Raw genomic sequence first — 24,264 nt, forward strand, 5'->3', positions numbered from 1 at the left:
GGATTACCGGCCTCAAACAGATGCCCTACGCAGACCTTCTCAAAAAATTCCAGCTTTACTCCATCACATATCACCTACTCAGAGGTGATCTCTGCCTAACATACAAAGCTATGTCAAACCCAGAGCTGTTGGACATGCTACACTTAAAGAAATCCCAATCCCTATGAGCTACATGCGCTAGGGACCTAAACCTTGTCATCACAATAAACAGGACATGCCGGAGGGATAGATTCCTGTCCCAGAGTCTTCTCATACGCTGGAATAAACTACCTGTCTATATCAAACCAAGCTCCTCATTAGCACTCTTCAAGAAAAATATTGATGATTGGATGGGAAATAGGAAATTCACCCCGGGGATCACTTCTGTGTCTCAGCTCGACAGTGGCACAGGAAAATAATTTTTTTGGGTGGCAAAAGCCACGGTACTTTTTTGGCTGGGCTTGTATAGGCCCTGGGGCCGATAGCCTAGTACCTACCTATGAACCTATGAACCTATGGTAGAAGTACAGACAATGCCAAGCAGATTTGATACGTTTGTGGACAGACAGAATTTTTTGTTCATTGGATCATGATGACAAACGTGGAATGTAGTTGTGTAGAATGTTATTTAGTAGTGGACAAGTAAATGGATTCTGGATAAGTTTATAGGTGGTAAGAAGCTGTGAGTATATTAGCTGATGGGATAGTTATAACCAATTTAGACTTTTTAGTGCTATTCATGGTGGGTTCTGAAAGTGGTATTTCCTGCAAATTTAGTAACTTTGTTAGAGCATTGTTTAAGTTTTAATTTTTGTGATGCCTAAATGTTAGTAAGGATGGGAGTATGAAAAAGAAGTGTAGGGAAGAGATATACAGTTGCAAGTGTAGATTTAGTTGCATCAGTGAGAAGGTTTTTGGCTCTGTAAATCATCCCTAGTTTTTGATGAGTTTTCTTATGGAATTTTGTATATGCAGGTCAAACTGAAGATTGTCATCCACTATCATAGGTTCATATGTTCATAGGTGTGTACTAGGCTAATAGCCCTGGAGCCTTTACAAGTCTAGCCCATAGAATTACCTGGCATTGTGCTGCCTGATGTTAGTTTCCAGTGCCTCTATTAAGTAGAGCCACTGTTGTGATCCCCGGGGTAAACTTTCTATTTCCCATTCACTCATCAAGATTTCTCTTGAAGAGGGCCAGTGAGGTGCTCTGTTTGACATGTATGGGAAGTCTAATCCAGAGCATTGGCAGTCTCTGGGTTATGAACCTGTCTCTCCAGCTTGTTCTGCTGATTGTTGTAATGAGGCTGAGGTCTCTACAGCATGTGGTGCTGAGGGATTGGGATTTCTTTAGATGTAGCATTTCTAACAAACCTGGGTCAGACATGGCTTTGTAAGTCAAGCAGAGATCGCCTCTTAGTAGACAATATGAGACAGAGAATAGCTGGAGTTCTTTGAGTCTGTCCATGTAGGACATGTGTTTAAGGCCTAGGATCCTCTTTGTGAGGTACTTTTGTGGCCATTCCAGCTGTTGCATGTGTTTCGTGAGGTACATGCCAAATGGGGCATTATACTCAATGATTGGCCTAATGAGGGAAGAGTAGAGAGAGATAATGACCTCTTTCTTCCTGGATGAAAAATGGTAATGAGATGTGCCACATAAAAGGACTTTCTGACCACAGTGGCAATGTGGTAGTCAAAGGAGAGGTTGCTGTCAACCTGTGTCCCCAGATCTCTTATAACACCTTCAGTGTTCAGTAGGCGCCCATTGATGTGGTAATTAGTGGGAACTGAGTTTTTCCCAAAGGAGATGATGATGCATTTTTTGGCATTAAGCTTAAGGTCATGGTTTTGACACCAGTCATTGGTCTCAGTGAGGCCTTTCTATAGGATGTATACATCACATGGGGAAATAATAATGGCTCCCAGCTTGCAGTCATCTGCAAACTTGGTCAGCCAGAGTCCCTCTGTATTGGCCTGGACTTCTGAGAAGTAGATGCCAAGCAGGAGAGGACCCATGACTGATCCCTGTGGGACTCCACTTGTGACTGGTCAGCAGTCTGACTTAGAGTCCACTACTTTCACACTGTGCACTCAAGCTGTGAACCAATTTGCAATCCACATAGTGATATAGAGGTTGATGCCTAGTCTGGTGAGTTTATCAATAATTCCTGACTGAGGAATGGTATCAAAGACCTTGGCCAAATCGAGGTAGGCTATATGAACTGTCTTGCCCTCATCCACAGCTCTGGTTACTGACTCAGAGAAGTCAGCCAGGCTGAGCAAGCATGATTTACCTTTCACAAAACCAAATTGTGTGGGATCTAGATTTTGGAGATTCCCTATATCCTTGTTAATAAGGTCCATGATGATGTGCTCCATATCCTACATATCAGACTCATCAGGCTAATGGGGCAATAATTCCCAGGGTCTGCAGTCACCCCCCCTATATGGATGACTGTAGCAGTGCACCATTCAGTAGGGACAAAGCCTGAGGTGAGGCTGCGATTGAACAGGGCACATGTGGTACCAGTTCACTTTATAGCTCATGTAGAACACATCCAGGGATATTGTTGGGTCCCATGGAAGCTGTATTCTTGGCCTTGGATGATGAAGCTTTAACCTGTGCTGCAGTAATGCTGGGTGCCTGGCATTCCTCCAGTATTGTGATTAGACCTTTGGGGGGGGTAAAGTTGGCACTGAATCTGTTGGCCAGTATGTTAGCAACATCTGTTGGCTCAGTATAGGAGGTACCATTGTGCAGTAACTCAGAGCAAACCTGTGTATTGCCATGGAGATTGTTGATATAACTATAGAAGGCTTTGTGGTTGTTTTTAGTATCTGCCATAATTCTGCCTTCATAACTGGCTTTAGAAGTTTTGATGAGGGATCTCAACTTTTTGTTGAGGCTAATAAGGGAGTTTTTCCAGACTTGGGGCTTCACCATTTTCTGCAACAGTTTCTTCCTTCTGTTGTAGGGTTTATTAATGGCAGGGGACCACTAGATTGGCTTCCGTTTTTTGGAGGAGAGCATCTTGGTTCTGTTGAGTTTGGCTAGTTCCATGCATTTATGTACATGTTGGGAGGGTGGCCTAATGATTAAGGTGTTTACCTTACAAACACAAAGTGCAGGGTTTGAATCTCACAAGGGATAACTGGCTAGGCTTAAAATGGCTCGCAATTGCAGTTAGCTTAGTACCAATCTATGAACCTATGTTCATACAGCGCATCGGTGTATGATTTGGCAGTAATGCATCTTTTTTCCATTGACATGTGTGCCGTGAAGTTATCCACCTCTGTTTTTAGGAGCCCAAAGTCAGCTTTGGAGAAGTTTTTCATGGTGGTTACCTTTGCGGGGAGTGTGGGTGAAATGTGGATTTCCATGGTGATTAGTTTGTGGTCAGATCTAACCAGGAAGGAATTGACTATTGGTGTAGAGCAGTGGTTGCCCATGTTAGTAATAATCAGGTCAAGGATGTTACTTCCTCTACTGGGGGTAAGAATGAGCTGGTCCAGGGCATTGGAATTGATGAATTCCAGGAAGCGTTGGGCCAGTGTATTGGTGAATGAGTAGTTTTCCCAGTTGATGGAGGGGTAGTTGAAGTCACCTAGTATGAGAGTGTTAGGTTGGACCCTAATAATTTCCAGGGTGCTTAGGAATGTGGAGTGAAAGTTTTGGGACATGGTTGGGAACCTATAGCAGAGCTATGATCTGAATCACCATCTTATCCAATGTTAGTTGTACCTGAAGTATCTCAGATGCATTATGCTGGGCTACCAGATTGGGGGTGTGCATATCCTTTATGAATATGGAGACACCACCACTTTTGGAGCTTTGGTCTATGTTCTGGGGCCGAAAGGTATTGAATGAGTTATAGCTTGGTAGGGCAGGGGTGCTTTCTGTTGCTTTAAACCTGGTCTCTGTTACAGCACAAATGTCGATGTTCTCCATTTTGAGGAGTGCTTTGCGCAAGTGCATCTTGAGATTTAGACTTCTAGCGCTGAACAGCATGACCCTCTGATTGCATGTATCTATAGCTGTTATGGTGGTAATTTGGTCTTTTGAACATCACCTAAAAAGGCACTATAGGGGTGGCAAGAGCCTTAGCCAGTATCCAGAAACCCAGGGGTGACATATGTAGGCCATCTCAGGCAAAGAATCGAGGTCTGTCAGTCATGTCATCCCAAGCAGACAAATACTGGATCCCCTTAGAATGACACCAAAAACTTAGCCAATTGTTGAAGTCAATCTTTTTCTGCTTGTACTGTGGTATCATTCTGAGTGACAGTAGGATACTGCTCAGGGCTAGGGTCATACCTGCCTGGGCCACATAATCTGAGAGCTACTCCATGTCATGTAGTCCAGGGAGGTGCATCTCAGGTCATTCACACCCACATGGACAGTGACAAAGTTATACTTATACTTGTTGTATAGTGATCTGAGTGCATGTGTTATGTGTTGGATTCTGGCACCTGACCAGCTGACTGTTACCTTCTCCTTATTCAGGCTAGTGAGCGGGACATCAGTGTGTCTGACTATCTAGTCACCTATGATTAGTGTATTGGGCAAGCTGTTTTGCCTTAGGGGCTTAGATTGAGGTGCACACTGTGTAGGTGAGCTATGTGTCTTGTGGTTTGTGCTATGTTGTGGTGGTTGAGTGCATTTCTGCCTTGGAGGTCTCTGCTGTTTGAGTAGATTTCTTCTGAGAGCCTCTGTGAAGGTGGGTGTGTGGCTTGTGTTTTTATGTGAGAGTTGTGATGGTGGGTGTTCTGGAGAGCTATGTGCTGCATGTGGTGTGGTGCAAGTGTTGACCTTCTCCTCTTGACCAGCTAATCCGGTCTTGGCTTGAGAGTGCATGGCTTCCAATTTGGATATATAAGTGCATATTTCACAAGTCTGAGTGTTGGGAGGTAAGAGGGGAGGGTTGCCTGTGTACATGAGGCAGTTGCTACACTGCACCAGAATGCCCAAGTTCACCAGGTTAATAGGAAAAAGCACAGGGAACTGACCTATAGGCATGCCAGAAGGGATGGTCATTATTACTAAGCACTGGAGCTGTTTCCTTATATATTCTTTTTACAGTAAAAATGCCACTTATGGTGTCTGAGTCTGTACAGAGCACTGCCAAACTTTTGAGGGGAAACTAATACGTAGACCCTGAAAATTTAAGGATGAAGTATTTAGGCAGATATTCTGACGTTATAAAGAAATCAAGCAGTACTTACTGAAAAATAAAGAATTAGCTTGTAGAGAATGATGAAAAGAGGGGAGTCACATGAATGGCTACTGCCTGGCTATTACTAATGCTGGTCACAGCACAGCTTCACTCTGTTGGGATACAATACCCCTTTGCTTCTTCTCTCACCAGAAGCAAAATGTTAGCAGCAATCCCAAGAAGGGAAGCAGGCCGAGGCCTGTTTGGTGATCCACAGTCTTGTCCCAGATGATGCAAGGGTCTTCAGGCTTGTAGCCTTTTTCTGGTAGATGCCTCATATAGCAACCAGACCAATCTGGGATGCTAAGCAAAGACACTCACTCTCCAACCAGAAAGAGTCAGGAATCAATGCACTCTGCTCCTACTCTGACCAGGATCAGAATATAAACACAGATTCCAAGCTGTCACCTATAAATTAGTTATTAAGCTTTCTGGTGATCAGCAGTCTCCAGGAAATATTGTAACTGCACTGCTGTCACCAGGAGAAAACAGAAGTCGTAATCCCAAAATGACTACTAACAGGCAGAATGTGGGCTCTCCAATAACTGGTGGTCTTGCAATAGATGCTTAAAGGTAGGTTGAAAAAAAAAATTATCCTAAACACTGCAGAGTGCACTAGAGGAGTTAGACGTGAAAGTAGGTAACTTAAGTTTTACCTGTCTAAAATGTTAAGTTTTAGTGGAGAGTCACTATTTTTAAAACAGCAAGATAGACTGAAATGGGGTGATCACTTCTGTAATCTGGTACTATGGAATACAGTAGGATGGCCAATAAATTTAAATAGTTGAAGGAGAGTGATTTCACAAACTGATAATTTTGTGCTTACACCAGCCAGTAAAAGCAGAGAGGAAATGAGATATATGGTCAAATTAACTTAAGGAGCAGGCAACTAGAATGACAGTGGTGTTTAAGAACATAACAGTAACCAGGTGGGAGGGTAGGAAAATTTTCTTTCTGACTCATAAGAGACAGAACTGTGGTCTTTTTTCAAGTTTTAATATGCAGTTAAAAGAAGAATACAAGTAAAACACCGTGTAAAGAAAAGAAATCACAATATACAAAATAGAAAAAAGCAATAAAGTAATACAAACTGCAAGAAATAAAAAGCAAACTAACCTTTCCCTCACAGCAAACTGCAGCAGAGTCTGGGTAAGCCTTTCCAGCAAAGCTGTGAAATGTTTTATTTTACCCCTTAAACAGAAGGTTTAGTTCCTAGCTCCACCACCCCCCCCAGTTCACAGATGATTAACCTTAACTGACCTGTTCTAACTTATATGTGACTCCTTAATTGACCTGTTCAAGTTTCTATCTGACTCACAAGAGGCAGAGCTGTGGTCTCTTTTCAAGTTTTAATATGTAGTTAAAAGCAGAATATAAGTAAAACACAGTGTAAATAAAACAAATCACATTATACAAAATAGAAAAAGGCAATAAAGTAATACAAAATACAACAAATAAAAAACAAACTAACCTTTCCCTCACAGCAACCTGTAGCAGAGTCTGGGTGAGCCTTTTCAATCATCCCTAATAATTTGCAATGAGAAGTGACTTTAATGGTTGTATTATCAAGAGTGTGGACTTTAAATTTAGCTTTTTCATGGGAGAGGGATTTGGGATAAAAAGGGAGTAGTTTGCTTTTTTTAGGGTTGAGCATGAGTTCTGAATTAAAAAAAACATGTTTCATTTGCTGTTAAAGCTTCAGGAGTAATCTTTGGAGGTGTGCCATGTTGTCAGATGTTCAAATTTGTGTGGAGTCATCTGCATACTGAATTAGGGAGGCTTGCTGTGTGGATGTGTGGAGAGTGTTGGTGTGAATGTTAAAGAGGAGGGGACCAAGGACAGAGCCTTGTGTTACACTGGTGGTATTAGTTGGAGTATCTTAATTTAATGAATGTTTTACTTAGCTAACATAAATATAATTCCTTTCTGCTTTATACTAAATGCTGTCAGTTGCTTATTTTGTAAATAATAAACTGTCCTTTATGTCTTTGCCTTTTCCCACAGCTCCCACAACTCCTTCTGTTTCTTCCCAAATTATTCCACCTATTCTATTATACATTAATGTTGGCATTTTTTAGCAAATGCAGTTCTGCAACATTATTGGTTTCCATATCTCTAAGTCTATTTTGTTACTTTTTTCTTCCACATTAATTTAATCATTCATTCAGATATTGAATTTTATCCTGGCTCTTACCTCTGAAAGCATTCCTGAAATACTTCAGCTAAATATGCCAATTGCCACTCTTCTGTTTGTTGACAGAGTTCATGCCTATCCTATCTATACATTCTGCCCTCCTTATTGGAATACATCTAATTTTATAGCTGCTTTCTGTGTCACCTCTTTGTTGACTCTTCTTACCTTTTTCTTCCAACTTAACCCTTACCTGCTTTTCAGACTTTTCTCTTTTACAAACATAGATGCTCGATTCATATTCTTTCACTAATATACTCCTTCTTACCCTCGTCTCTCAAACTATAAGCTTCTAAAACCACCATTTCATAATTTCTCCTAACTTTATTTTACTTCCAAATACAGAAAGTTAACCCATGCACTCTCTGAAATAAAACACGTCTGTTATTAAACTCAGCTGTTAGAAACATATATTGATGTTATACAATAGTAAATGTACTGGGATGTATGTTTCCATGTCAGTTATAACCCAAGTTAACATCTGTAACTGTCACAACTATACTACTGTAATAACCTACTGGATTTCTTCAAAAGGTACCAGTAAAACTATATATTTTTAAACATGAATTTGAAAACATATTTAGACTTTGTAAATTTTTAGAAATATATTTATATTTCTTCAGCATGGTTTTCATTTCCACTTAGCACACACATGTGCACACACATGAATACAAATGTATACGCAGACAGATATACAAACACACATGCAAGCCATCAATATGCCCATCCCACCAACTATTCACATGCTATCTCTGTAGCCACATCACTCAGATGCACAGAAACACAGATATACAATTTCTGCATGTACTACAAGCATACCATCTCTGTGTCTGTCCTACAAGCAATGCTGTTCCACACTCACATGCACACGCGGATTCACTAGACAATCTCGAAATACTGAAATCTCAAATTTCAGTATTTTGATACTGTATAGTCGAAAATCCACATACCCAAAAACCCACAACCGCGAAAACCAAAATCCCAAATAAATACACACACACAGACACACACACACACACACACACACACACACACACACACACACACACACACACACACACAAACCACCACACAAACAAACACACATACACCTACCTAACTACACTACAAGAAACAAAACAACACACACAAACACAGCATAATATAAACAGTCACCTAACCTACCTATAAGCAACAAGGGTCAAGCCCGTCTGCTCCCCCATGTAGGGGGCTGCACCCTCCACACCGCCCCTAATTATATATACTAACTCTGAGGTTGCACTAAACACACAAGCACACAAAATCCACCACTACACATGCACACACACACACACACACACACACACACACACACACACACACACACACACACACACACACACACAGATGTACACACAAACACACACACACACACACACACACACACACACACACACACACACACACACACACACACACACACACACACACACTAAAATCCCTACCCAATACAGCTATGTAAACACCACTTACCCGAATCCCCAGCTAAATCCGCAAACCGCACTACACATCACTAATGCGACATGAAAGTGGATTTGACATTTCTGCATTCGATATAGTGCAGTTTCACATAACTGCACTTTCAACTATTCATTTTCAGTATTTTGAGATTGTCTAGTGAAACCACACACACAAACACACACACACACACACACACACACACACACACACACACACACACACACACACACACACACACACACACCATGGTACTCCTTGCTTGTATTAACAGCCTGGGCAGGACATAGCTGAATACAATGTAGTAACTGTGATCTACACTGCCATGCCAGACAGTACTTGTGCACTGCTAAGATTTTCCTATCGGTAGCAATAGGTTCAATGCAGTTAATGGCTGTGTGATTGGTTCATTGTCCTGATTGAATTGTGCATGGCATAGATGACTTTGAATTCCCATATCACACAAGTTTTGAGCCAGAGAACTGGTCTGTGAAGAGAATGGATGTCTTTGACTTGCCGTATCACACACTTTTGGAGAAAGAGAACTAGCCTGTGAAGAGCAGGGGCCTACATTAGATGTATTATGCCCTCAGATGGCTCCACTTGCCTGCAGTTGCTAAATACAGAACAGTAGATGTACTATACAGATTTTAATCCAAAGCACTGCATACACAAATTACAATCCATAGCACTGCATACACAAATTGCAATCCACAGCACTGTATACACAGACTGAAGTTCATAGCACTGTATACACAGACTGCAATCTATAGCACTGTATACAGAGATTGCAATTCATAGCACTGTATATAGAGACTAAAATCTATAGCAATGTATACACACACTGCACTCCATAGCACTGCACACATAGATTATAATCCACAGCAATGTATACACAGTTTGCAATCCATAGCATGGTATACACAGACTGCAATTCATAGCACTGTATACACAGATTGCAATTCATAGCACTGTATATGCAGACTGCAATCCACAGCACTGTAAACACAGATTGCAATCCATAGCTCTGTATACACAGACTGCAATCCACAGCACTGTATACACAGACTACAAGACACAGCACTGTATGCACAGATTGCAATCCACAACAATGTACAACAACTTGAATCCATAGCACTGCAAGCACAGACTGCAATCCAGAGCACTGTATACACAGACTGCACTCCACAACACTGTATAACACAGACTGCAATCCTCAGCACTGTATGCACAGACTAGAATCCATAGCACTGTATACAATGACAATCCATGGCACTGTATACACAGATTGCAATCTACAGCACTGTATACTCAGACTGCAATCGATAGCACTGTACACACAGACTGCAATACACAGCACTGTATACACAGACTGCAATCCATAGCACTGTACACACAGACTGCAATACACAACACTGTATAATCAGACTGTAATCCACAGTACTGTATACACAGATTGCAATCCATAGCACTGTATACACAGACTGCAATCCATAGCATTGTACACACAGACTGCAATCCATAGCACTTCATACACATATTGCATCCCACAGCAGTCTATACACAAATTTTAGTTCATAGCACTGTTTACACAGACTGCAGTCCATAGTACTGTATACACAGACTGCAGTCCATAGCACTGTATACACAGACTGTAATCCATAGCATTGTACACACAGACTGCAATCCATAGCACTTCATACACAGATTGCATTCCACAGCACTCTATACACAGATTGCAATGCATAGCACTGCCTACACTGACTGCATTCCACAGCACTGTATACATAGATTGCAATCAATGGCTATGTATAGACATGTATAGACATATTGCAGTCCATAACACTGTATACACAGACTGCAATTCACAGCACTGTATACACAGACTGCAATCCATAGCATTGTATACATAGACTGCAATCCAGAGCACTGTATACACATACTGCAATCCACATCACTGTGTACACAGACTGCAATACATAGCACTGTATAACACAGACTACAATCCTCAGCACTGTATGCACAGACTGGAATCCATAGCACTTCATACACTGACAATACATAGCACTGTATAAGCAGATTGCAATCTACAGCACTGTATACACAGACTGCAATCCATAGCATTTTACAGACTGCAATCCACAGCACTGTATACATAGATTGCAATCCATAGCTATGTATAGACAGATTGAAGTCCATAGCACTGAATACACAGACTGCAAGTCACAGCACTGTATACACAGACTGCAATCCATAGCACTGCACACACAGACTGCAATCCAGAGCACTGTATACACATACTGCAATCCACATCACTGTGTACACAGACTGCAATACATAGCACTGTATAACACAGACTGCAGTCCTCAGCACTGTATGCACAGACTGGAATCCATAGCACTTTATACACTGACAATCCATAGCACTGTATAATCAGACTGTAATCCACAGCACTGTATACACAGATTGCAATCCATAGCACTGTATACACAGACTGCAGTCCATAGTACTGTATACACAGACTGCAATCCATAGCACTGTATACAGAGATTGCAATCCATAGCATTGTACACACAAACTGCAATCCATAGCACTTCATACACAGATTGCATTCCACAGCACTCTAAACACAGATTGCAATACATAGCACTGCCTACACTGACTGCAATCCACAGCACTGTATGCATAGATAGCAATCCATAGCTCTGTATAGACAGATTGCAGTCCATAGCATTGAATCTATAGACTGGAAATTCACAGCACTGTATACACAGACTGCAATCCATAGCACTATATACACAGACTGCAATCCATACCACTTTATACACAAATTTCAATCCACAGCACTGCATACACAGACTGCAATCCATAGCACTGTATACACAGACTGCAATCCACAGCACTGTATACTCAGATTGTAATCCACAGCACTGCATACAAAGAGTGCACTTCACAACACTGTATAAACAGATTGCAATCCATAGCAGTGTATATACAGACTGCAATCTATAGCACTGCATACATAGATTGCAATCTGTGGCTCAGTATACACAGACTGCAATACACAGCACTGTATACACAGATTGCAATCCATAGCATGGTATACACAGACTGCAATTCATAGCATAGTATACAAATATTGCAATCCATTGCACTGTATACATAAACTGCAATCCATAGCTCTGTATAGACTGATTGCAGTCCATAGCATTGAATCCACAGACTGCTATTCACAGCACTGTGTACACAGACTGCAATACATAGCACTGTATACACAGATTGCAATTCATAGCACTGTAGACACAGATTGCAATCCATAGCACTGTATACACAGACAGCAATTCATAGCACTGTATACACAGATTGCAATCCATAGCACTGTATACACAGACTGTAAGCCACAACACTGTATACACAGACTGTAAGCCACAACACTGTATGCACAGAATATAATCCACAGCACTGTATACACGGACAACAATCAATAGCATTGCGTGCACAGATTGCACTCCACAGCACTGTATACATAGACTGCAATCTATATCATTTTATACACAGACTGCAATACACAGCATTTTAAACACAGATTGCAATCCAAGGCTTTGTATACACAGACTGCAATCCACAGCACTGTATACACAGGCTACAATCCACAGCACTGTATAAACAGATTGCAATCCACAACAATGTACACACAAACTTGAATCCATAGCACTGTATGCACAGATTGGAATCCATAGCACTTTATACACTGACAATCCATGGCACTGTATACACAGATTGCAATCTACAGCACTGTATAGAAAGACTGCAATCCACAGCACTGTACACACAAACTACAATACACAGCACTGTATAATCAGACTGTAATCCACAGCACTGTATACACAGATTGCAGTCCATAGCACTGTATACACAGACTGCAGCCCATAGTACTGTATATACAGACTGCAATCCATAGCACTGTATACACAGACTGCAATCCATAGCATTGTACACACAAACTGCAATCCATAGCACTTCATACATAGGTTCATAGGTTCATAGGTTGATACTAGGCTATCTGCCCTAGGGCATTTATAAGCTCAGCCAGAGTGTGTTTGGTTTTCGCCACCCGTTTAGATTAGTTGACTGTGCCTCTGTATAGTAGGTCACAGATGATAGCCCTTTTGAGGTTAATTTACTGTGCCTCTGTCTAGTAGGGACACAGAAGAGATCCCAGGGGTAAACTTACAATCTCCCATCCACTCGTCAAGATTTCTCTTGAAGAGGGTCATTGAGGGACTCTGCCTAACATGGATTGGGATTTTGTTCCAGAGTGAGGGGAGCCTCTGAGATATGAATCTGTTCCTCCAGCATGTCCTCTTTATTTCTGTGCTGAGGTTTAAGTCCCTGGAGCGTGTAGCTCTAAGGGATTTGGATTTCCTGAGGTGGAGCATGTCCATTAATTCTGGGTTGGACATGGCTTTATACGTCAGGCACAGATCGTCTCTGAGTAGGCGGTAAGCAACTGAGTAGAGCTGGAGTTTCTTTAGCCTAACTGCATAGGGCATGTGCTTGAGTCCCTTGATCCTCTTGGTGAGGTACTTTTGGGGTCTTACCAGTTGCTGCAGGTGTCAGGTAAGGTACATCCCAAATGGGGCATTGTATTCAATTATGGACCTGATAAGTGATGAGTAGAGGGGCATGATGACCTCTCTTGATCTAGATGTGAACCCTTTCGTGATAAGGTGGGCTATATAGAAGGTCTTTCTAACCACTTTGGCAACGTGATTGTCAAAGGAGAGATTGCTATCTACTTGGGTCCCCAAATACCTAATTACTTCTTCCATACTTAACGGATTACCACCTATGTGGCAATTTGTGGGCACTTTGTTTTTCCCAAAGGGGATGACTATGCACTTTTTGGCATTTAGCTTTAGGCCATGGCTCTGGCACCAGTTATCCATCTCTGTGAGACCCTTTTGGAGGATGCTTGTGTCAGTCGGTGAGTCGATTATGGCACCCAGTTTTCAGTCATCTGTGAACTTGGTCAGCCATAGTCCTCCCATGTTAGCCTGTACCTCAGAGAAATATATACCAAACAAGAGAGGTCCCAGGACTGAGCCTTGTGGGATGCCACTTGTAAGTGGTTTAGAGTCTGACATGGCACCTGCAATTCTGACCATGTGGGTTCTATCCCTGAGCCAGGTTTGCAACCCATCTTGCGACATAGGGGTTGATATTTAAGCTGGTGAGCTTATTTATGATGCCCGAGTGGGGGTATTGTCTCGAAGGCTTTTGCGAGATCCAGGTAGGCTATGTGGACTACCTTCCCTTCATCTATGGCCTTGGTGACTGTTTCAAGGAAGTTGACCAGGTTCAAGAGGCAAGATCTGCCCTTAACAAAGCCGAATTGGGTAGGATCCAGTGTTTGGAGTTTCCAATGTCTTTGTTTATGAGTTTCATGATTATATGCTCCATAGCTTTGCAGACCAGGCTAGTCAGGCTTATAGGGCGATAGTTTCTGGGGTCTGTTGTGGCACCACCTTTGTGGAGTGGGACCACTGTTGCAGTACGCCATTCCTTGGGTAAATATCCTGTAGTAAGGCTGAGACTGAACAGTGACTTTATGTGAGGGTTGAGTTTGTGTAAGATGCAGCTCGGGACACCGTTCAGTCCCATTGATGCTGTGTTTTTTGCTTTGGAGAGGGCAGCTCTCACCTGTGCATCTGTGATGTCAGGGAGGCTACACTCTTTTGGGATAGACATTTGCTCTTTTTGGGGGGGAAGGGGGGGGGGATGTTTGCACTGAACCTGTCTGCCAGGATGTTGGCAATGTCTGTGAGTTCAGTGTATTTTTTGTCATTTTGAACTAACTCAGAGCATATCTGAGAGTCGCCACCCAGGTTCCTGACATAACTAAAGAAGGCCTTGTGATTATCTTTAACATCTTGTGCAATTTTTCTTTCGAAGCTGGCCTTAGATGATTTTATGAGGGATCGTAGTTTCTTGCTGGTACTGATCAGAGATGCCTTTCCTTTTTGGGATTTTGCTGTATCATGTAGTAGCTTCCTCCTTCTGTTGTTTAACTTATTTATGGCTGGGGTCCACCAGACAGGTCTCCTATCTTTGGAGGAATGAGTCTTGGTTTTTTTTGGGATAGCACGATCCATGCATTCCTGTAGGTGTCCATAGAAAGTGTTTATAAAGGATTCTGCGGTTTGGGCCATATTTTCCACTGGCCCGGGGGGGTTGAAGGATTCCACTTCGGTTTTGAAAAGTGTGAAGTTTGCTTTTGAGAAGCCGTGGTTTCCCTGGCTGGGGGTGGGGACGGGATATGGATGTCCAGTGAGATTAATTTATGGTCAGATCTTACCAATGAGGGTTATACCTCTGGTATGGAACAGAGTCCCCATGTTGGTGATGATCAGGTCCAATATGTTTTCCCCTTTTGTGGGAGTGGTGACCAGTTGTTCCATAGCATTTTAGTTTATAAATTCTAGGAACCATTGGGCGAGGGTGTTGGGGCTTGAGTAGTGCTCCCAGTCTATGCTTGGTTAGTTGAAGTCACCCAATATAATGATGTTTGGAGAGACCTTCATATTCTCCAGTGTTCTCAAGAAAGCCGAGTGGGGTTCCTGAGTTTGGGAGGGTGGCCTGTAGCAGGCTACAAACTGAAAGGCAGTTTTGCCCACTGTTAGTTGCACATGGATGGTCTCTGATGCTTCATGCAGTGCCACTAACCTGGAGGTGTGGGTATCTTTGATGAATATGGATACTCCCCCTCCTTTTGTAGTTCGGTCTGAATTTTGGGGTTGAAAAGCATGGTATGAGGTATAACCTGGTAGTGCTGGGGTGCTCTTAGGAGCCTTGAACCAGGTTTCTGTTACTGCACAGATATCGATATTCTCCATACTGAGGAGAGCCTCGAGTGCGTGCATCTTGAGGTTTAGAATTCTGGCGTTGAGCAGCATTACCCTTAGTTTCTTTTTCTTTGTGTTGTTTATGGAGGTGGGTTTGTCTTTTGAGCCTTGCCTAAAAAAGGCACTATTGGGGTGGCAAGAGCCTTAGCCAGTATTCGAAAGCCCAAGGGTGACAGGTGCAAGCCGTCCCTAGTGAAGCAACATGGCTTGTCAAGCATGTCATCCCAGGCTGACAGACACTGGATCCCCTTTGGATGACAACAATACTTTAGCCAATTGTTAAAATTGATCATTTTGTCTTTATACTGTGGCATCATTCTTGGTAAGGGTAAGATGCTACTCAAGGTCAGGGTCATACCGGCCTGGGCTACATGATCACAGAGCTCCTCTATATCTCTTTTCATGTAGTCCAGGGAGGTATGTCTCAGGTCATTCACAACAGCATGGACAATGACGGAGTCATATTTGTACTTGCTTTGGAGTGACCTGAGTGCTTGTGTTATGTAGCAGATCCTAGCACCTGACAGGCAGCTTACAGTGACCTTCTCCTTGTTCAGCCTGGTGAGTGGGATGTCAGTGTGTCTGACAACAGAGTCACCTATTACAAGTGTATTAGGTGTGTTGTTTAGTCTTAAGGGCTGTGACTGTGTGGCACACTGACTTTGTGAACTATGTGATACGTGGGTATTGTTGTGGGGTAGTAGTTGCTTGGATGTCTGCTTTGAAGGTCTCTGCTGCTTGGGCAGATTTTTATTAAGAGCCTCCGAGTATATTTTTGTGTGTTTATGTGTTTGGTTTTCTGTTGCGATAGGTCTATGTGAGACTGGATTTGTGGTGTGTGTGGTTACCTTCTCCTCCTGACTGACTGCGCCAGTATTGGGTTGAGAGAGCTCAGCCTCCACTTTGGCTATATAGTTGCATCTCTCACATATATTTGAGTTTGTTGGGAGGAGGAGAGGGTGGTCTGTGTACATAAGGCAGTTGTAACATTGCCTCATGATTCCCAGATTCACCAGCTGGACTGGAGAGTAAACCCAAAACTGACTTTTGGACATGCCAGAATAGTATAAGGAACTACTTTTTGACTGATCAAAAAGGACCAATAGGGAGCCAAGTACTTAAAGGGAGTATAAGTGGGTGTAGTGCTTTAGTTTAATAGTGCTTACTTATAAAATTACTTATACGAGCAACTGCAGGGCTTTAGAAAGAAAATAGAGTGCTTACTTTGAGATTTAGAACAGTTCTAAGGGAAAAAGTGAAGAGCAGACTTTGTGGAGCCGGGAATAGTTTAAACCCGTTTAAGTGGCACTGCCCGATTGTGCAAAACCGCACAAATGCGGGTTCTAAAGCAAGGAAACTGAACGAGAAAGGAATTGACCCAGAGCGGCCAATAAGCTACTAGTTTCAGGGCTGAGACCACTCCTCCAGGGACAGATAGGCTGCTCAAAGCTCCCCACTCTCACTGGTGACCAGAGAAGCTTCCTCCTATCCAAGTAAGGATATGGGCAACACAGGAAACTATACCACAGTCCAGAATTCAGCAAAATCTGAAATCTGGACTAATCTAATTCAGCAAAGGCAGGAAAAGAGATTTTTTTTTTTTTTTTTTTTTTTTTTTCAGGAAACAGCATTCCACAGCACTCTATACACAGATTGCAATCCATAGCTCTGTATAGACAGATTGCAGTCCATAGCACTGAATACACAGACTGCAATTCACAGCACTGTGTACACAGACTGCAATACATAGCACTGTATAACACAGACTGCAATCCTCAGCACTGTATGCACAAACTGGAATCAATATCGCTATATACACTGACTGCAATCCAAGGCACTGTATACACAGATTGCAATCAACAGCACTGTATACACAGACTGCAATCCATACCACTGAACACCCAGACTGCAGTACACATCACTGCATAATCAGATTGTAATCCACAGCACACTATACACAGATTGCAGTCCATAGTACTGTATACACAGACTGCAGTCCATAGCACTGTATACACAGACTGCAATCCATAGCACTGGACACACTGACTGCAATCCATAGCACTTCATACACAGATTGCATTCCACAGCACTCGATACAGATTGAAATGCATATCACTGCCTACACTGACTGCAGTCCACAGCAGTGTATACATAGATTGCAATCCATAGCTCTGTATAGACAGATTGCAGTCCATAGCACTGAATACACAGACTGTAATTCACAGCACTGTTTACACAGACTGCAATCCATAGCACTGTATACACAGACTGCAATCCAGAGCACTGTATACAAAGACTGCAATCCACAGCACTGTGTACACAGACTGCAATACACAGCACACAGCACTGTATAATCAGACTGTAATCCACAGCACTGTATACACAGATTGCAGTCCATAGCACTGTATACACAGACTGCAGTGCATTGTACTGTATAGACAGAATGCAATCCATAGCATTGTACACACAGACTGCAATCCATCGCACTTCATACACAGATTGCATTCCACAGCACTCTATACAGAGATTGCAATGCATAGCACTGCCTACACTGAATGCAGTCCACAGCACAGTATACATAGATTGCAATTCATAGCTCTGTATAGACAGATTGCAGTCCATAGCATTGAATCCACAGACTGCAATCCATACCACTTTATACACAGATTTCAATCCACAGCACTGCATACACAGACTGTAATCCATAGCACTGCATACACAGATTGCAATCCATGGCTCTGTATACACAGACTGCAATACATAGCACTGTATAGATATATTGCAATCCATAGCATGGTATAAACAGACTGCAATTCACAGCACTGTATACAAAGATTGCAATCCATTGCACTGTATACATAGACTGCAATCCATAGCACTGTATATACAGATTGCAATTCATAGCACTGTATACACAGATTGCAATCCATAGCACTGTATACACAGACAGCAATTCATAGCACTGTATACATAGATTGCAATCCATAGCACTGCATACACAGACTGTAATCCACAACACTGTATGCACAGACTGGAATCCACAGCACTGTATACACGGACAGCAATCAATAGCATTGTGTACACAGATTGCACTCCACAGCACTGTATACACAGACTGCAAGCCATATCATTTTATACACAGGCTGCAATCCCCAGCATTTTAAACACAGATTGCAATCCAAGGCTTTGTATACACAGACTGCAATCCACAGCACTGTATACACAGGCTACAATGCACAGCACTGTATAAACAGATTGCAATCCACAACAACCTTCACACAAACTTGAATCCATAGCACTGGATACACAGACTGCAATCCAGTGCACTCTATATACAGACTGCAATCCAGAGCACTGTGTACACAGACTGCAATATATAGCACTGGGGTCTATATTATAACACCAAAAGTTCACATTTTAGAATGTTCTTACATCGACCACTAATCAGTGAATGCTGACAACATCAAACATTCAGAACAGCGAATATTTTTCCTAGGGAAAAAAATTGCTGTTCCAAAACACATACACACAACACAAGCACACCAAACAAACAGCAATCCACACACATGCACCCAAAATCTTACAGCTAACCCTACACTAAACTGTACAAACACCACTAACTATCCACTTACCTTAACCCAAACCCTAACCCTAAGGTCCATCACTATCGCACACTCACCTCACCCGCGCCCTAACCCTAACTCACCTAACCCGCCATAACCCTCATGTCCACACAATCGCACACATACCTCCCTCGTGTCCTAACCCTAACTCACCTAAGCCACGCCCAATCACACACTTACTTAAACCTGACCCGTGACTTTCCACCACAGTGCTAAAAATAACGAAACAATAGAAAAGGACAACCAAATTCTTTCCCTAGGAAAAGATTTGGTTTTGTCGTTTTGCTATTTTCAGCATTCGCTGAATAGGGGTTGATGTAAGAACATTTGAAAGTATGAACTTTCAATGTTCTGATATGGACCCATAGCACGGTATAACACACACTGCAATCCTCAGCACTGACTGGAATCCATAGCACTTCATACACCAACTGCAATCCATGGCACTGTATACACAGATTGCAATCCACAGCACTGTATACACAGACTGCAATCCATAGCACTGTACACTCAGACTGCAAACCACAGCACTCCATAACCAGATTGTAATCCACAGCACTGTATACACAGATTGCAGTGCATAGCACTGTATACACAGAATGCAGTCCATTGTACTGTATACACAGACTGCAATCCATAGCACTATATATACAGACTGCAATCCATAGCATTGTATACACAGACTGCAATCCATAGCACTGCATACAATGATCACAATCCATAGCACTGTATACACAAACTGCAATCCTTAGCACTGCATACACAGATTGCATTCCACATCACTGTATACACATGGTTGTGAGGGTGGCTCAAAGGCTAAGGTGTTTGCCTTACAAACACAAGTTTGCCTTACAAACACAAGGCGCAGGGTTTGAGTCTCACAAGGGATAATTGGCTAGGCTTAAAATGGCTCACAAGGGAAGTTATCTTAGAACTAAACTATGAACCTATGAACCAGACTGCAATCCATAGCAGTGCCTACACTGACTGCAATCCACAGTTCTGCATACATAGATTGCAATCCATAGCTCTGTATACACAGATCTCATTCCATACCACTGAATACACAGACTTCAATTCACAGCACTGTATACACAGACTGCAATCCATAGCACTGTAAACACAGATTGCAATCTACAGCACTGTATACACAGACTGCAATCCATAGCACTGTATCCATAGATTGCAGTCCATAACATTGAATGCACGGACTGGAATCCATAGCACTGTATGCACAGACTGCAATCCATAACACTGTATACACAGATTTCAATCCACAGCACTGCATACACAGACTGCAATCTATAGCACTGCATACACAGAATGCAATCCGCAATACTGTATACTCAGATTGTAATCCACAGCACTGCATGCACAGATTGCAGTCCATAGCACTGTATACACAGATTGTAATCCATAGCACTGTATAAACAGACTGCAATCCATTGCACTGTATACACAGACTGCAATCCATAACACTGTATACACAGAATGCAATCCAAAGCATTGTATACACAGATTGTAATTGATAGCCCTGTACACGCAGATTGCAATCATAGCACCATGCACAGAATGCAATCCCTAGCACTGTATACAAAGACTGCAATCCACAGCACTGTATGCACAGACTGCAATCCATAGCACTGTGCACACAGACTGCAATCCATGGCACTGTATACACAGATTGCAATCTTCAGCTCTGTATACACAGATTGGAGTGCATAGCTCTGTGCATACAGACTGTAATCCACAGCACTGTATGCACAGAATGGAATCCATAGCAGCATATACAGAGACAGCAATCCATAGCACTGTAAAAACAGATTGTAATCCACAGAACTGTATACACAGACTGCAATCCACATCACTGTATACACAGATTTCAATCCACACCACGGTATAAACAGATTGCAATCCATAGCACTGTATACACAGACTGCAGTCCATAGTGCTGTATACACAGACTGCAATCCACAGCACTGTATACACAGACTACAATCCACAGCACTGCATACACAGATTGCAGTCCACAACAATGTACATAAACTTGAATCCATAACACTGTATACACAGACTGCAATCCAGAGGACTGTATAAACAGACTGCAATCCACAGCACTGTGTACACAGACTGCAATACATAGCACTGTATAACACATACTGCAATCCTCAGCACTGTATGCACAAACTGAAATCAATAGCACTTTATACAGTGATTGCAATCCATGGCACTGTATACACAGCCTGCAATCCAAAGCACTGAACACTCAGACTGCAATACACAACAATGCATAATCAGATTGTAATCCACAGCACTCTATACACAGATTGCATTCCGTAGCACTTTATACACAGACTGCAGCCCATAGTTTGACAGATTGCAATCCACAACACTGCCTACACTGACTGCATTCCACAGCTCTGTATACATAGATTGCAATCCATAACTCTGTATACACAGATTGCAGTCCATAGCACTGAATACATAGACTGCAATTCACAGCACGGTATACACAGACTGCAATCCATAGCACTGTATACACAGATTGCAATCCACAGCACGGTATACACAAACTGCAATCCATAGCACTATATACACAGATCCAGAACACTTTATATGCAGATTGTAATCCACAGCACTGCATACACAGATTGCTCTTTATATCACTGTATAAACAGATTGCAATCCATAATACCGTATATAAAGACTGCCATCTATAGCACTGTATACACAGATTGCAATCCAGAGCACTGTATACACAGATTGCAATCCATAGCATGGTATACACAGACTGCAATTCATAGCACTGTATACAAAGATTGCAATCCATAGCACTGTATACACAGACTGCAATCCATAGCACTGTATACACAGACTACAATTCATAGCACTGTATAAACAGATTGCAATCCATAGCACTGTATACAGAGACAGCAATTTATAGCACTGTATACACAGATTGCAATCCATAGCACTGTATACACAGACTGTACACCACAACACTGTATGCACAGACAGGAATCCACAGCACTGTATACACAGACTGCAATCAATAGCATTGTATACACAGACTGCAATCCACAACATAGTAAACACAGATTGCAATCCATAGCTTTGTATACACAGACTGTAATCCACAGCACTGCATACACAGGCTACAATCCACAGCACTGTAGACACAGATTGCAATCCACAACAATGTATCCACAAATCTGAATCCATAGCACTGTATGCAAAGACTGTAATCCAGAGCACTGCCTACACATACTGCAATTCACAGCACTGTGTACACAGACTGCAATACATAGCACTGATTAACACAGACTGCAATCCTCAGCACTGTACACACAGACTGCAAACCACAGCACTCCATAATCAGATTGTAATCCACAGCACTGTATACACAGACTGCAATCAATAGCATTGTATACACAGACTGCAATCCACAACATAGTAAACACAGATTGCAATCCATAGCTTTGTATACACAGACTGTAATCCACAGCACTGCATACACATGCTACAATCCACAGCACTGTATACACAGATTGCAATCCACAACAATGTATCCACAAATCTGAATCCATAGCACTGTATGCAAAGACTGTAATCCAGAGCACTGCCTACACATACTGCAATTCACAGCACTGTGTACACAGACTGCAATACATAGCACTGATTAACACAGACTGCAATCCTCAGCACTGTACACACAGACTGCAAACCACAGCACTCCATAATCAGATTGTAATCCACAGCACTGTATACACAGACTGCAATCCATAGCACTGCAAATACAAACTGCAATCCACATCCCTGTATACACAGATTTCAGTCCACACCATGGTATAAACAGATTGCAATCCAGAGAAATGTATACACAGATTGCAGTCCATAGTGCTGTATACACAGACTGCAATCCACATCACTGTATACACAGACTACAATCCACAGCACTGCATACAGAGATTGCAGTCCACAACAATGTACATAAACTTGAATCCATAGCACTCTATACACAGACTGCAATCCATGGCACTGTATACACAGACTGTAATCCATAGCACTGAATACCCAGACTGCAATACACAGCAATGCATAATCAGATTGTAATCCACAGCACTCTATACACAGATTGCATTCCATAGCACTTTATACACAGACTGCAGCCCATAGTACTGTATACATATACTACAGTTCATAGCACTCTATACACAGACTGCAATCAATAGCATTGTACACACAGACTGCAATCCATAGCACTTCATACACAGATTGCATTCCAGAACAGTTTAGACACAGATTGCAATTCACAGCACTGTATACAAAGACTGCAGTTCATAGCACTGTATACACAGATTGCAATACACAGCACTGTATACACAGACTGCAATCCATAGCACTATATCACAGACTACAGTCCAGACCACTGTATACACAGATTGCAATCCACAGCACTGCATATACAGACTGCAATCTTATAGCACTGTGTACACAGACTGCAATCCACTACACTGTACACTCAGATTGTAATCCACAGCACTAACATACACAGATTGCAATTCTTGGCTCTGTATACACAGACTGCAATCCATAGCACTGTATACACAGATTGTAATTCATACCACTATATACATAGACTGCAATCTATAGCAATGTATACACACACTGCGATCCATAGAACTGCATACACAGATTGCAATCCACCACACTGTATACACAGATTGCAATCCATAGCATGGTATACACAGACGGCAGTTCATAGAACTGTATACAAAGATTGCAATCCATAGCACTGTATACACAGACTGCAATCCATAGCACTGTATACACAGACTGCAATTCATAGCACTGTATAAAAAGATTGCAATCCA

The sequence above is a fragment of the Protopterus annectens genome, chromosome 2.part1 (genome assembly GCF_019279795.1).
Source record: "Protopterus annectens isolate FY-2018-M chromosome 2.part1, PAN1.0, whole genome shotgun sequence".
Lineage (NCBI taxonomy): Eukaryota > Metazoa > Chordata > Ceratodontiformes > Protopteridae > Protopterus > Protopterus annectens.